General features: G+C 49.6%; 1 protein-coding gene across 1 annotated transcript in view; it reads left to right on the forward strand.

Moving 5' to 3' along the window:
• The first annotated feature begins 3183 nt into the window (after positions 1-3183).
• NOD1 (nucleotide binding oligomerization domain containing 1) overlaps positions 3184-13162 on the forward strand; it is a 37792-nt gene continuing 27813 nt past the window's right edge. Inside the window, exons 1-2 of the mRNA XM_066354014.1 lie at positions 3184-3494; positions 9583-9773. The gene's annotated coding sequence lies outside the window, so the exon portion shown is untranslated. The remainder of the gene's footprint in view (positions 3495-9582; positions 9774-13162) is intronic.

Consider the following 13162-nt stretch of genomic DNA (forward strand, 5'->3'; position numbering starts at 1 on the left):
CAATGTCTTTCAACATGTGAATGGTTAAGCAATCTGCAGTAATCTATGTGGTAATACTGTGAAGTACTGCTTACTCATCTGTAAAAAGAACTATCGATACATGCAATGACCTGGACAGATCTCTAGAGAATTATGCTGAGTCAACAAAGAGCAATCCCCAAATGTTACAAACCGTATGCTTCCATTTACAAAACGTTCTTGAAGTGACAAATTATAGAAATGGAGAACAGATTATTGGTTGCCAGTGGTTAAAGAGGGGGTAGTGAGGTATAAAAGGGCAACATGAGGGATCTTTGTAGTGATGGGAATGTTCTGCCTCCTGACTGTATCAACGCCAACATCCTAGACATGACATTGCAAAATGTTACCATTGGGAGAAACTGGGTTAAGGATATATGGATCTCGCTGCATTATTTCTTAAAGCAGCATGTGAATTTATAATTATCTCAAAATAGGCCCTGGCCGGTTGGCTCAGTGGTGGAGCATAGGCCTGGTGTGCAGGAGTCCCGGGTTCAATTCCCAGCCAGGGCACACAGGAGAAGCGCCCATCTGCTTCTCCACCCCTTCCCCCTCCTTCCTCTCTGTCTCTCTCTTCCCCTCCTGCAGCCAAGGTTCTACTGGAGCAAAGATGTCCCAGGCGCTGAGGATGGCTCTGTGGCCTCTGCCTCAGGCACTGGAGTGGCTCTGGATGCAACAGAGCATCGCTCCCTGGTGGGCATGCCGGGTGGATCCCGGTCGGGCGCATGCGGGAGTCTGTTTGCCTCCCTGTTTCCAGCTTCGGAAAAATGCAAAAAAAAATAAATAAATAAAATAAGTAAATAAATATATATATAATAATTATCTCAAAATAAAAAGTTTAATGAAAAGCAACCAAAAATTAACTGCATATGTATTTTTTAAATAAATGATTGGATCAGCAAAGAAAGGGAAACTGTTAACAATGATCAAAACTTGAGATAGTACCAAAGCCTCATAGAAAGTGAATATATTTATATTATTGTTGAAATTAAGAACTTGAGTGGATGGTGTGTTGGTTTCCTACTGCCGCTGTAACCAGTTACCACACATGTAGTGACCTAAGACGACGTACATTTGTTATTTCACAGTTCTGGAAGTCAGAAGTCTAAGTGGGTCTCACTGGGCTAAAATCAAAGTGTCAATAGAATGGTACTCTTTCTTTTTTTTTTTGTATTTTTCTGAATTTGGAAACGGGGAGGCAGTCAGACAGACTCCCGCATGCGCCTGACCGGGATCCACCCGGCATGCCCACCAGGGGGCGACGCTCTGCCCACCAGGGGGCGACGCTCTGCCCATCCGGGGCGTCGCTCTGCCACAATCAGAGCCATTCTAGCGCCGGAGGCGGAGGCCACAGAGCCATCCTCAGCGCCGGGCCAACTTTGCTCCAATGGAGCCTTGGCTGCGGGAGGGGAAGAGAGAGACAGAGAGGAAGGAGGGGGCGGGGGTGGAGAAGCAAATGGGCGCTTCTCCTATGTGCCCTGGCCGGGAATTGAACCCGGGACTCCTGCACGCCAGGCCGACGCTCTACCACTGAGCTAACCGGCCAGGGCCAGAATGGTACTCTTTCTATGGGAAGATCTGTTTCCTCTACTTTTCCAGCTTCTGGAAGCCACACACATTCCTTGGCCTATAGTCCCATTTCCCCATCGTCAGAGCCAGCAACATCAGGCCACGTCCTTCTCAGACAACCACCTCTGGTTCTTTTTCTGTCTCCTTCTTCCTCTTATAAGGACCGTTGTGGTTACATTGGGCCCACACAGAAATAGTTCATGGTCCTTCTCCCATCTCAGAGTCAGCTGACTAGCCTCCTTCATCCCATCCGCTACCTTACAGCTCTTTTGCCATATTCGCAGGTCCCAGCTGTAGGAGGTGGACATCACGGAGGAGGTAGGGGGACTAGTCTGCCTATCTATCGCGTATGGGTTAAACAGCAGATTCAAATATTTACAACGTAATTAATGAACAGAAAGACAGAACTGAAGAAGTCATGCAGAACGCATCCAGACAAACAGGACATGGAAAAAAAATGGAAGTTAAAATTGAGAGTCCTAGAGGTTCATATAAGGGTAAATGGGAGGAATTAGTGTCTTTAGCATCTTCATTTTGGTGCTTAGAAGTTTGCACACTATATCCTATCAATCTTACGTTTGCAAAGTTTCACTTCTAAATTTCTTTTAATTTTTATTTATTGATTTTAGCGAGACAGGAATGGGGAGAGAGAGAAAGAGAGAGAGAGAATATCAACCTGTTCCTCTGTTCCTATATGTGCCCTGACCAGGGGTCGAACACACAACCTCTGTGCTTTGGGACAATGCTCTAACCAACTGAGCCCTCCAGGCAGGGCAAGTTTCACTTCTGAGCTATGAAAACCCTTTTCTCAGAAGGCAGTCTTTGATGAGAGTTTCAAAACCCATGAGTACATATGATCACATGACTGGATGTATTTTACTATGAATAAGTGACTCTTTTTTTTTTCTATAGCATCCCTATGCCTAATGAAGACCTTCTCCATTTCAAACGTTTAAAACTATTTTATTGGGGAAATTTATTACTATGTGAAACATTCCTTTATAAGCCATTTCATTACAGCATAATGTATAGAATATGAAATGTACACTATCAGGAAAAGATTTAAAGACTGGAAGAAAAGCTTAGATTTTCAAAAAGTATAAATGGAAGTGTATGCTCTGTTGTATGAATTGGAAAGCACGGTCGCATTTTAAGTTTCAATGTCTTGAGTGGGGGGGGGGGGTGGAAGAGGCAAAGGGGGGGTAAGGGTGGCGGAAAGAGACCTGACTTAGGGTGGTGAGCCTTTGAGGCCGCAAGTAGATGGCGTGTTACAGAGTTGTACCCTTGAAACCTGCGTAGTTTTATTAACCAGCGTCATCCCAATAAATTCCATTTTTTAAAAAAGTTAGGAAAAAAGGAAGGAAGGAAGGAGGGAGGGAGGGAGGGAAAAGAAAAGAAAAGAAAAGAAAAAAAAAGAAAAGAAAAAAAAGAAAAGAGAAAAGAAGTTTCACTGTCGTGCCCAGGCGTTGCCTCTGGTTGCAAACGCTGGGTTGGCACTTTTAGGGGGACGGGCCTGAGCTCGCGGCGGCCGTGGCCCAGCTGGCGCGACGAGTTTCCAGTTGTCACCCCTGGGCGAACTTTCGGGCCTGCCCACTCGCCCCAGCGCCGTGGCTTGGCCGCCCGTGCTGGGCAGGGAGCGCCCCAGGGGCTGCCCCGGGTCACTCGCTGCGCTCCGAGCGCCCCCCTCCTGTCCCTCGGGCCAGCGGCCGCTCCGCCCGCCCACTCCCCGCCTCCCGGTGCGGCCACACGGAGGGGCGCGGCCGCCACTGCCCTCCCGCCACTTCCCGTTCAAGGCCTGCCCGGCGGTGGCTCCCGCCCGGCTCCCGCTCCGCTCCGGCTCCGCGCCCTCCGGCCTCGACCTCCGCGCCCAGGCCCGCACGTCCCCCGCTCTGCAAACCGGCGGCCAAGTAAGTCCCGGCGCGGGATAATGCGCGCCCTATGGTCACGCGGCAGGCGTCTCCTGGGGTCCCGGGCTCAGCATCGCCTGCGGGCTCCGGGAGGGCTCCCGGGACGGGCGGAGAGACCCGGAGCTCCGGGAGCGCGGCCCGAGTGCAGAGGCAGAAACCTCAGCGTCCGCGGGATCGACCGTCCCACGGCGGTCGGGCCAGGGCGGCCAGGGCTTCCCAACCCGTCCTGCACCTTCAAGTCACCTGGGGCGCTTTTAACATCCAGATGCCCAGGCCGCACCCCAGACCAATGCCATCAGAGCCCCTGGGGCTGGGACCCAAGCTTCTATCGTTAAAACTCCCCGGGTGATTCCAATGTGCACCGAGGGCAGCAGACTGCCCTCCGCTTCCTGCGTGGACAAGGAGGGGAACGAGCCAGTGCCCGACAGAGTCGCCTTAACGGCGGGTTCAGTAGAGCCTCAGCTATTCAGTCTTTTGGCACATTGTGAAAAACAGAAGGAATGTTGCCCTCTTGGCTCTGAGTTCTGGGAAATGCCGCCATTGTTGGCACGTCACATTAAGCTTGGGGAAACCAGTAAACCCCATGGCCTTGACAACTTCTGGGTTTTCTGCTTTAAGGATGAAGTCAGGCCCTGGCCAGCTTGCTTAATTGGATAGGGCATCATCCTGGTAAACCAAAGTTGCGAGTTCCATCCTGGGTTAGGGTATATACAAGAATCAGCCAATGAATGCATAAATAAGTGGAACAACAACTCAATGTTTCTTTCTCTCTCTCCCTCCCCCTTCCTCCCTCTACAAAATCAATAAAAAAAAAAAAAAAAAAAAAAGGATAAATCCGGTGTGCTTTGCCACAGGGTTCATCCAGCTTGTCCCTGCTAAAAGTAAATCTAAGGTTTACCAGGTGCAGGGAACTTTGCCATGGATTTTAGGAATACACATACTATCCACATAATAGATCCGCCTCACCCTTGGGTAGATGCTGGGAGCAGATAGCTGTGATCCCACCAAACAGGGCCTCTGGACAAGACACAGACTTCTACTGAATATGCAGGACAGATAAGAAAGGTTGACTTAAAACAACATCCGAGAGACAGGAGAAGTGTGGACTTCCACAAAGTCTGAGAAATAGGTTTTATTTTTGTGGAGTGGAGAAATAAGTTCAAGCTTTGGAGCCCATCAAACTTGGACTCAAATTCAGATTCTGTCACATGTGACATGTGACCATAGGCAAGTTCTATGACCTCTCTGAGCCTCTATTTTCTTACTTGTACAATAAGGGTTATATTTGTAACTGCCCTGGGGTTTATATAACTAAATGAGATAATGTGTATCCAATGTCTGGGCAGGTGGCATGTGGCAGGTGCTGTCACAGGTACAGTAGTGGTGATGTGTGTTTGGCAATTGTTTATTTAGCCTAGCCACAACGAGGGCAAATGTTAAAAAATTGTCACCCTCAAAATACTATTTTCCTGCTTGCTGTCCCCCTGTCCTGCTCGGGGAGGACTGTGTGGTTCCAGGCTCTGGGTGCTTTGAGGTCTGGAATCTCAGGCTCCACCTCACCAAGAAGACTTAGTAATGCCCCTGAAATACAATTTTACTCCATGCGATAGGAATACATTTCTTGATAAAAGAAACTGGCCCTTAATCTTGAGACTTCCTCCACCCCATTGCCACATATATCAATAAAACGGGCCCCCAAGAAAGCTGGGCTTTCTGTGGGGTCTCGGAGTTGGTGTGGACACACACGTGGCTCTTCTGTTGGCAGCATCCTTGCGCCACACCCAGGCGGCTGCTGTTCTGCTCCTGACTCTTGGCCTACGGACAATGAATTCTTCTTGGATGACCAAGAATAATCAGGAATTTGGGGAGGAGGAGACCCAAGTCCTACTATTGTCAATGCCAGCATCCCAGCTGAATATTTCACCTCAGTATGCCCTCTGCGTGTCACTGATGATCACTTTGACAATGTTGTTAGAAATATAAACAGGGACATAATATAGGTACAAGGTCAAGTGTTTTTACAGTGCATGTGCAATCGCTGATATTTAATTAAACGAGAATACCAAATTCTTGTCTCCTTTTAACCAAAGAGAAGAGTTCTACATTTCTCCAAAATCTAAGACATAAACCTAGGATTTGAGGTTTAAATTACCAGTTTCTTTATGATTTTTTTTTGGGGGGGAAGGGGATTTTAAGCAAGATGAGATTAGAAAAGCTTTCATTTTTACTGGGGGTGAATTTTTTGCAGAAGCTGGTGGGTATTTTGCAAGTTTCTAGAGGTCCTGTTTCTTTTATCTCCTGGGCAAAGTCAAATGTGTCTGACTCCAAGGTCCTCCTTTCATCCCCCTGCAGGGTCGTAGCTGGTTTTGAGGAACACCCTTCTTGCTCATCAAGTGCTCATGGAGGGCAAACTTGACTCTTCTACTAGGAAATGAGTAGTCAGTGATGGTTTTTACCTAGTGCTAGGAAGTTTATCACAGCAAGACTTCCTGGCTTGAGTTCTCTTATTCTTGTGTTTTATCCAGCACTGCCAAAGACCCAAACTGTGGGCAGAGATTATGATGCAGGGTCGGCCGAGGCTAACTTGCCACCATCCCCGCCCCACCAGCTCCTTCCAGCCTCTGGAGCCACTGAGCCAGTGGTGCCAGGGATGCTGTCACTCTGAGTATCTTGGCCCTCCGACGGGGGCAGAGTGCATCTTTAGTGTCAGTAAGACCATTCTGTGTTACCCTTCATCAGAACCAATAGGGTACCTCTTGGTAAACGGCCACTTGGGAACTTGTACTGCTGAATAGTCAAGTTCCTATAAATATTAGAAAACTATAAAGGGTTAATAAATGAGGCCCAGGTAATTGCAAAGTGAGCATCAGATTAGCGCCAGGTTTTGGTTGGTTAGTATTTTAATAAAACATGAAGTCACCACTGTCATCTATCTCTGTTTTGGGATGTCGCGATCCCTGCCCTTCTATGTTTTGTCACCATCATACAGGTTGGGGGCCGAAAAGATGTCGTGGCGGGTAGGTATTTTTAGAGCCCCGGTAGCTGAGGAGGGTAGTCATGTATAGCGAAGAAAAATCCTTCCGTCATAGATCTGTGAGCAGATGCAGATTTACTTGAGGAAATATTTGTGTTGTTCTAATTCCCAAAAGACAAAAGAAAAAAAAAAAAGGCTAATAACTAAGAACTTCCTGTGATTTCTTTTAACCCATTTCTTAATTGTTGTCTCTGACCTTTAAACCAAGCCTTCTAGAAAGAACTGGATGGAAAACTTGGTTCGTATTGGGGACAGCCTAAATCCTTACAATTCAGGACAATAGATGGGTCCCTTCATGGAGCGGGCCATTCCTGGACTCCCTTTAACGAGGCCAGCGTTTCACACTTAATACAAAGGCGGGCACATGGATGGTTTCAAGTGGAGATGAAAGATCTATAACAAATGCCAGGCAGGCAGGCCTTTAATGGGTGAAACCATGGGTTTTTTGGTGTCAGAACTGGGATTAAGCTTCTGCTTTATTCCTTAACTTACTGTGTGGCCTCTGCCAACATATTTAACCGTCCCAACCAGAGGTGGATTTAATGGTGGGCACACCGGGCACACGCCCTGTGCCCGACTTCTGAAGGGCCCCACAAAACCCCAACTTTACACTTTTTTTCTAATGACAAGGGGCCCAATATTTTCTTCTGCACCGGGGGCCTCAATCAACCTTAATCTGCCTCTTATCCCAATCCTGTGTCCTCCTTGGTAAATAGTTATAATAATTCTTTCCTTAGAGTGCTTTTGCGTGATGAAATAATTGACGTGAAGTGCTTAGCACACCACCTGGCTTTCAGTAATAAATGGTAATTATTATGGTAATAACGATTATGATGGTTATTTGGGTTCAAGGGCTGGTCTTGCCATCTCCTAGTTGTGTGGCTTTGAGTAAGGTACTTAACCCTCCTGAGCCTCCGTTTTGTTTTTTTGGGGTTTTTTTTTTTTTGTTGTTGTTGTTGTTGTTTTACAGGAACAGAGAGAGAGTCAGAAACAGGGATAGATAGGGACAGACAGACAGGAACTGAGAGAGAGATGAGAAGCATCAATCATCAGTTTTCTGTTGTGACACCTTAGTTGTTCATTGATTGCTTTCTCATATGTGCCTTGACCGTGGGCCTTCAGCAGACCGAGTAACCCCTTGCTGGAGCCAGCGACCTTGGGTCCAAGCTGGTGAGCTTTTTGCTCAAGCCAGATGAGCCTGTGCTCAAGCTGGCGAACTCGGGGTCTCGAACCTGGGTCCTCTGCATCCCAGTTCGACGCTCTATCCACTGCGCCACCACCTGGTTAGGCGAGCCTCCGTTTTGGATCTGTGAAATGGGGAAACCCTACCTAGCTGGAAGGATTGGTTGGAGGAGTTAAATGAAACTTAGTGATGATGCGTCTTATCTGGTAGACCCTAAATAATAATGGCAAACACTTACATACTTACTATGTGCGACACTGCTCCAAGTGTCCTAAAACCAAAGTCTTTTAGGTTTGGGAATTCTTTTTTTTTTTTTTTTCCAAGCTAATTTAATCTTCTCAATAATCCTAGGCGGTAGTTATCATATTCCCCATTTTACAGATGGGACAACCGAGGCTCAATGAGATGAAATAACTAGCTCAGAGTCAACAGACAGTAAGTGCTGCACGCTGCCTGTGAATCAGGGTCCCGGGCGCTAGCCGCCTAGCCGGCGCCCGGTGACTGCCCCGCCCTGTCTGCCCACCTCCCTCACCTTCTCATGCTCACTTCCTGTCACTGACTGGCAGATGTGCTTAGTTATGCTCTCTGCAGAGCTGTATTTCTGGACACAGAGCCCCAGCTTCCGAAGAACTTTCTGCTTATGAATCCACCCCAGATTGGCAACTTGAATCTCAACCGCTGCTTACCCTGGAGGATGTGACAGCCCCTGGGTGGGGCTGGGGGTGGGGGGAGCCGATACCGGTATTGACAAATGTTACTAAAGTGGGTTATGGTGTTTACTTTGAGATAAATGTCATCTGAGTGCACCGAGATTGCTAACCTGGTGTAATAACACATAATGTTCACCTGGACAGGTGCGTGGGGTATTAGAGGAGACAGCCACCGGGCTTGGCAGCTCCCAGGATGGGGCCCAGGTGGACACAACAGTCCCTGAACAACATCCCATCAGAAGGGCGGTGGCCAGATCCACATACGCGCACTCCCTTACTCACCACCCGTCTCCATGACGCCCTGTTAGGTTTCGCCTCTTGTGGGGCTTTGGCAAAACCGGGATTCCAGTTCTAGGTGATCCAGACAAGTCTCTGTCCTTCCCAGGGCCTCAGTTTCCTCGTTTCTAACATGGGGGGTGTTAGATAACATTCTGGTCCCCGGTTTCAGCCCATCAGGGAGGGGCTGGCTCCGCGTGCACTCAGCAGGCTTTCTCGACCAGAAGCAGCGGATGCTGGGATCTGGGCGATGAGAAGCCGGACACGTGACTTCCCGGAAGGCCCAGGCCGTTGGGAAAGAATGTCGCATTCCTTTCTGTGGAGTCAGATGGCAGTGTCTTGTATCTGCCGTTCCAGCTCTTTGGTACTCTCACAGGAGAGAAAGAGAGCAAAGGAGATAGAGAGATGGAGGGAGAGAGTGGGGAGGGAGAGAGCAAAGAAGAGGAGATATTGAGAGAGACTGATTTTTGTATCTGCTTTGGAATTCTGAGGCATTAAACGCTTGCGGGTACTTAATGTAAATCAGTGTTCATGGAGCTCAAAAGCGTCAAATAATAATTGACCTCATCCATCTGCTCAATTTTTTTCCCAGAGGGGGCCATTAGTTTTCTGGTATGGCCGAGGCATAAAGGACTGGACGTGTTCTCTAGGTTAAGGAATGGAAAATAAAACAAGAAAAATGAATAGGCCAAAAAAAAAAAACCCCACAAAAGACAAAAACCAGCCAGGAGAGACAGGTTCTGTCGACCCAATGAAGAATGGCAGCTTGAGTTTATTCAGTTTCTGAAGCCTGGGAGTGTAATCGAGCTGGTGTCGCGATGGCTTATGCAGCAGGGAGGGGGGGACCCACTCTGAGCTGACCTCCTCTGTGTGTTCTCTGTGCAGCGCTGTCCAGATGGCCTAAAAATGTGCTCCACGGTAGCTGCCTGTTCGGTTGCCGCTGGGCCGGGTCAGTCCACCCATCTCGTTGTTGAGCTACTTAAGAGTGGTGAAGCCACGCTGTCCACGTTGTCACATTGTTCCTGAACACCCAAGCGCTCCATGTCTACAAGCACGGTGTGATGATCTTCTTCATGGTGAGTGATCTCAGAAGCCTGTGGGGCCCAGTCACCAAAACGAGTCTTATTCAAGAGAGAAGCGGCTTCCTCGAGGAGGGTCCGGCACGACCCTCGACATTCGTGATGTGTGCGCTCACGTCATGCTGGGGTTCACGGCCAGGCTGGCGGCGTCTCCTCTGATTGACCTTCTGCCCCGTGGGTAATATCATCTCTGAGGTAGGGAGGTACCTATGTGAGGTGGGCAGGAAGGGATGGCTTTATTTTTTTACCTTATCATAAATCTGAACCCAATAAAGAAGTATCAATGATCAATTCCTGTTGTCCAGGACTGCGGTCGACAGAATATTTTAGAAGCCCATCTTGTGCTTGGCAGGTCGTGGCTTCGCCTGAGATGGTATTTGCTGGCTAGACTCTAAATCAGGGGTCTCAAACTCAACTCAGCATGTGGGCCGCAGAGCAAGATCACAGCCGTTCGGCGGGCCGCACTAGGTCTACAAAAGGCAACTGTTACGCAACACTTTTCTCACTGCAGTTGAAAACAAAAAAAAAAAAATCAGTACAACAAGCACAATCGTACATGCAGTTTACTCAGTGTCACAAAACGACCAGAAACTGTAGTTCGCATCACAACTGCTGTTAACTAAGCTAATATCTAGCTAGGATGCTAGAGAAATGAAAAATACAAGTAGGCTCCTAGGCTTACTTAATTTTATCCAAAATATTTTGAACTTCGTGGATTAGTCTGCGGGCCGCACAAAATTGTTCGGCGGGCCGCATGTGGCCCGCGGGCCGCGAGTTTGAGACCCCTGCTCTAAATCATGCAAGTGTATATTCTCCTCATAAAAAAATTAAAGCTTTACAAATAAAAATACTGCACCAGTCTCGGTGCCCTTCCTTCCCTGTTCAGAAGCAATCTCACTTCTCAGAAAGTGTGTCTTCTTCTGAATCAGTCTTACTGTATCTGAAAAAAAGAAATTGTAGGGGCTTTCTTGACCACGAGCGCTCCCTTCGTTTAGCGGGTTCTGTCCCACAGAATCTGCCCAAGGAAGGAAGAGGGCGGTGGCCCCATCCTGGGCCAGAATCTTTGTAGTTCTGTCTCCAAACACCAGCTGTCTGGCCGTTGACAGCTCACTGGAAACTGGGCCTCAGTTTCCTCACACGCTCCATGCTTTCCTCGTCTGAAACGATGGCATCCGTCAGGCTGGGCTAGGCGGTACTGCGGCCATAGAAAAGCCCCAAAGCTCAGCAGCGCAAACAGCAGAGGTCGGTCCCTTGCTCACTCTCTGTGTTCGCCACGGGTACGCAGGAGGCCCTCCTCATTGTCACTGTGTGTGGGCCGTGGCCGGAGCAGCCACCACCCCCGCGTACTGCTTGCTGGTCAGAGCGCCAGAGGAGGGTGGCCCGCTGAAAAATTCTGCACCGCTGCCGAAAGCTTCCTGCCCGGAATAACTCATTCCACTTCTGCTCACGTTTCAGGAGTCAAAGCAAATCAGTTCAAGGGGGCAGAGAAGTGTGACCCTACCTGGTGCTTGGGAGGAAAATCCCAACCATCTCCCGAGTAGCATACTTCTCTCCCCGGGACGCTTTCCAGGAAAGTGGTGGGAGAGTCTCTGAACACTGCCCCGTGGTCAGTGAGGTCACGTTCCACAGACTTATCCATTCTGTATGAGTACAGTCCTTGACCTTTTCCTGTGGTCTCTGAGGTTCCGGCGAGCGGCAGCCGGTTTGGAAACTCACATTCTGAGAAGCGAACAGACTTGGGGAAGGGTGGGGACAGGGTAGGCGCAGAGGCTGATGGTCCTGGGCCAGATTCCGTAGCACTGGGGCCTCAGCAGGGTTGGCCCGGGTCCTGCTTATGTTTCTAGTCGTTTCCAGCCGACACAGGGAAAGGGCCGGCCACAGACATGCCTGTAGGAGGGCCCGATTCCATAGAGCCCCATTTAAAGAGCTCTGGGCTGTAACTCCCAGTCAGCATCTGCGACATTGTTACCAGACGTTTTAAAGACCAGGACTCAGGTCTGTTAGGAGTCTTACCAGCTGGGATTGCAACACCCATCTGTGGAAAGTTGTGTCATTTGTTTTGAAATACACAGATTATAAAAGAGTGAACAATGATTTCCAACAATTGGGATTCTGAGAGAAGAGTGAGGTTGTGAGGCCAGTAGGGGTGATGGGAAATGATTTTCTGGAGGTTTCTAACCCCCACCCCGCCAGCGATTGGGATGGGGCCTCATTCTGTCAGCTCACCCCGGAAGCGAACATTCACACTGTGGGCAGGGTGACCGCTATGCTCCGGCCCAGCTGGACGATTGGCATGAAGCTGCTGCTGAGCGGATGGGTTTGCTGGTGTCCCTCAGGGAACAGCGGCACATTACACTCAACTCTGCTCAGGGAGGTGACTATAAGGGCCCACAGGATAGGGGTTGACACGCCTGGGTGACCGTGGAGACGGTGTCCCTTAGCAGTGGGCAGCTTTGACCCATCACTCCTGTGTTAGGGGTGTTGGGACGCCACATGTCTCACGTCCACATTCCTAAGAGACAGGGGCTCGGACCGCTTCTCCCGTCCACCCCACAGTCTCCAGTGGGGCCTGGGGAGCCCTCGGGAGAGGTACGGACCGGCCTGGCCCTCTCGGTCCATTTCTCTTCCCCTGCACTCACCACACTGTCCACCCTGCCTGACTGTAAACCCTCTGAGGGAAGGGCTACTTCACCTCTGTGTGCCTCAGTTTCCTGGTTTGTATTTCGACAGTGCCGGTGACCTCTGCTACCTACAGCTATCATAAGGCTTGACCGATGGGTTACGTGAGGGGATAATTACTGAGTATCTGCTGAATGCCAGCCCTGGTCTAGGCACTTGGGGAATATTAATTCTTCCAGTAACACTTGGAGGTAGGGACTCTCATTTTGAGGAAACTGAGGCACTGACAGGATGGTTAAGTTGCCAACGAGCCCGGCAGGCCCCAGAGACCGCGGCTAACCCCGTGTTACCCTGCCTCCCACAGTGAGGGGAAGCATCAGACCCACGCCGGGCCCTCGTAAAGTGCTTACCCAGTGTTAGCGCTGATCATTCTGTGCCCTGCTGGGATCCCCCAAGCGACACAGCGCCTGACACTGGATCACAGGAGAAGGATGCTGACACCGCAGCATCCTGGAGACCGGTCCAGCACCTGGGCTTGCCCGCTGCGGTCCTGTTGAGGACAGCATCTTGCTGGTGAGAAGGTCCTCAGACCAGCGTTGGTGGCTCAGGCAGGTGGGGCCTGGCCAAGGGAGGTGCTCCCAGTTAGCATCCTCCTTGAGCCTCTGGAATTTTTCAGGTACAGGGCTTTACAAGAGCAATGAGTAGGGCTCTGGCCAGACGACTTCTGTTGGTTAGAGAGTCATCCCAATACGCTAAGGTCGCCGGTT

The sequence above is a fragment of the Saccopteryx leptura genome, chromosome 12, assembly GCF_036850995.1.
Source record: "Saccopteryx leptura isolate mSacLep1 chromosome 12, mSacLep1_pri_phased_curated, whole genome shotgun sequence".
Lineage (NCBI taxonomy): Eukaryota > Metazoa > Chordata > Mammalia > Chiroptera > Emballonuridae > Saccopteryx > Saccopteryx leptura.